Consider the following 3,897-nt stretch of genomic DNA (forward strand, 5'->3'; position numbering starts at 1 on the left):
GAATCGGCTGAATAAGACCATCAATGAACCTCTTCACCCTCTCTCTCTCTCTCTCTCGGTAAGAAGTATGACAAGAGCATGGCGAGCTAAGTCGATGAACCTGGTCTCATACTGGGTAATCGTCATGGAACCCTACTGGAGGCGCTTAAACTGCCTCCGATAAGCCTCTCGCTGAGTAATAGGGAGAAACTTCTCCAGAAATAGCTGTGTGAACTGCTCCCAAGTCAAGGCTAGCGATCCGGCTGGTCTAGCTAAGCAATAATCCCTCCACCAAGTCTTGGCGGATCCAGACAAGCGAAATGTAGCAAAATCGACCCCATTGGTGTCAACAATACCCATGTTCCTAAGAACCTCGTGGCAGTTGTCTAGATAATCCTGGGGATCCTCAGTAGATGCACCGCTGAAAGTGGAAGTGAAGAGCTTGGTGAACCTATCCAGCCTCCACAAAGCATCGGCAGACATAACCGCTCCATCACCGATCTGAGCTACCACACCCGACTGAACTGCTCCAACTGGTTGAACCGCTGGAGTCTGAATCTGAGGGCTACCTGCTCCGGAGTGCGAGTAGCAGGAGTCTGGGCCCCTCCTCCAGCCTAAGAGACGACTGGTACTATAGGAAGCAAGCCCGCTCGGGTGAAACTCTCCATGAGGCCCACTAGTCGGACAAGAGCATCCTGAAGGACTGGGGTAAAATTAACTCCTCTGGGACCTGAGCTGGGCCCACCGGAGCTGCTGGAGCAGGAACCTCGTCATCAAAGTCAACCTGAGGCTCCGCTACTGGGGCTGCTACTCAGGGGCTAGGCTCTACCCCTACCTCGGCCTCTGGTACGGCCTCAGCCTCGGCCTCGCCCTCTGCCACTCGTGGGAGCTACTGCTGGGGGCTCAGGCTGCTGAGCGGTGGATGAGGAAGCGCGTGTTCTCGCCATCTGCGAAAGAACAGAGTAGAAGTTCAATTAGTATTGAGAAACAAAACCACACAACGAGAAAGAACAAATGTGAAGTTTTCCTAACTCTGTAGCCTTTGGGGGATAAATATAGACGTCTTCGTACCGATCCCTCAGACTCTACTGAGCTTGTCTCTGAATTGTGAGACCTATGTAACCTAGAGATCTAATACCAACTTGTCACGACCCGGAAATTTCCACCCTTGGGAGTCGTGATGGCGCCTACTTGTAGAAGCTAAGGAAGCCACAAACTTAGAAATCTTTAGCTCTTCTGTGTTAATCTTTTTTTTACAACTCATTTTAACAAGTGATAAACACCTACATGACAGCGGAATATGAGATTTAAGCGGAAGTCTTAACCAAAAATAAAACCAAAATATTTTGAAAGTCAACACATGCCTCTACCCAGAAACTGGTGTCATAATATCCACGGACTACTAGGAGTACTACATACAATAGTTTGAAGGAAAAATAACACTGTTTGTCTCGGATACATGAGATAACAGAACATAATAAAAGATAAAGGAGACGTCGGGCCTACGGACACCTGCAAGGCTACCTCGGTGTCTCGGTGGACTGAAGGCTGGCTCCCTTACTGCTACTGATCAAGTGTTGCTCCGGTATCTGCACAGAGTGCAGAGTGTAGTATCAGCACAACCGACCTCATGTGCTGGTAAGTGTCTGGCCCAACCCCGGCGAGGTAGTGACGAGACTAGGACCAGACTCCAGATAAACCTTTACAGTTATATAATATAGAGTAGAAATATAAACAGGTAGTAATAGTTTTAAAGGGAGGGGGAAACATGATTCGGGGAAACATATCAATTCTATCAGAAACTTAATAAAGTATTAAAGAACACTCGATGTCTACAATCAACACAATAACAATATTGTTGCGGCACGCAACCCGATCCCTTATCATTTAACATTGTCGCGGTGTGCAACCCGATCCACATATATAACTATTGCGGCGTGCAACCCGATCCAATATAATATCTGTTGCGGCGTGCAACCCGATCCACATATATAGCTGTTGCGGCGTGCAACCCGATCCAATATAATATCTGTTGCGGCGTGTAACCCGATCCAATATAATATCTAATAATGTTGCGGCGCGCAACCCGTTCCAAATATACAGTCCACAATAATCATAATTAATCGTCCCAGCAAGGGATCAACAATAGACTACACTATCCCGGCAAGGGAACTCTACAGTACAAGTATATACATCCCGACAAGGGAGAAACAATCATAATCAAACTTGTTCCAACACCTAACTATCTCAACTATAACTCAACTAGTTTCAACATCTAACTACCTCAGCTATAACTAAACTTATTAAACATCTAACTACCCAGCTATAACCAAACTTGTTACAATACCTAACACGAAGAATCATCAACCTGAACGTCCGTAATATCCATTAAGAACACAATGTAAGGGAACCTCAACTCAACAATAGCCCGGCAAGGGGCAACATAATGATCTCTTCTCTTTCTCACTTTTACTTCACAGTTCACTTCACAACTCGAGCCAGTGCTCTAGAGTTTCGATTATCACTTATACTTTCACAATTCGTTATACAACTGGAGCCAACGCTCCTCAATGTTCATATGTCACAATTCTTTCCACAATTTTATACTACAAATAGAAATCTTTACCAAAGCATAGATAATACAACGAGATCATGAAAATTACAATATAAGACTCACGGTCATGCTTGACACCAACGCATAGATACTCGTCACCATACCTATACGTCGTACTCAACAAGGAACAAATAGCAAATAAGACACAACTCCTAATCCCTCAAGCTAAGGTTAGACCAAACACTTACCTCGATGCCTCGAACACAACTCAAGCTTCAATTATAGCTTTACCCCTTGATTCCTCCGCCAATTCGCTCGTATCTAGCCATAAGTTACTTAATTACATCAATAAATGCTAAATGAATCAATTTGAATGCATGAAAAATGAGTTCTCCAAAGTTTTACCTAAAAAGTCAAAATCGCCCCCGGGCCCACGTGGTCAAAACCCGAGGTTGGAACCTAAACCCGATTACCCATTCCCTCACGAACTCAAATATATAATTTGGTTTGAAATCGGACCTCAAATCGAGGTCTGAATCCCCAATTTTTTAAAAAACCTAGGTTCTACCCAAAACACCCAATTTGCCCCATGAAAATCATTTATTTGAAGTAGAAATCATGTTAAAAGATGTTAATGATTGAAAAAAACTAGTTAAAAACGACTTACATTTGATTTGGAGAAGAAAGTCCCGTCTATTTATACCCCCCTCACACCCCTTGTGCGGACTGCACAAAGTTGACTGCGGCCGCACATCAGGGCCCTGTGCGGACCGCACAAAGTTGGCTGTGGCCGCACAGCAGCGCCCTGTGCGGACCGCACAAAGCCGATGCGGCCGCACAGCCTTCACCGCGCTCCGCACAAGGTCGACCGCGGACCGCACTGGTGGAGTTCAGAGACCTGCAATTTCTGTTTTTAAGCATAAAACATCCCGAAACCTACCCGAAACTCATCCGAGCCCTCGGAACTCCAAACCAAGTGCACACAAAACCTCAAGAACATCCTACGGACTTATTCGTGTAATCAAATCATCAAAATAACATCATGAACATCAAATTAAATCTCAAGATCAATGAAATCTTCTCAAAATTTCTTTAAACATCAACTTTGCAATTTAAGTCCAAATCACGTCATATGATATCCGTTTTTTTACCAAATTTCACAGAAATATCTTAAATCATATATAAGACCGGTACCGGGCGCCGGAACCAAAATACGGGCCCGATACCATCATGTTCTAATCAAATTTCATTTCAAATTTCTTTAAACAATTTCAGAAAATAATTTTCTTCAAAAATTTATTTCTCGGGCTCGGGACCTCGGAATTCGATTCCGAGTATACGCCCAAGTCCCATATTTTCCTACG

Source organism: Nicotiana tabacum, chromosome 7, assembly GCF_000715075.1.
Source record: "Nicotiana tabacum cultivar K326 chromosome 7, ASM71507v2, whole genome shotgun sequence".
Taxonomy (NCBI): Eukaryota; Viridiplantae; Streptophyta; class Magnoliopsida; order Solanales; family Solanaceae; genus Nicotiana; species Nicotiana tabacum.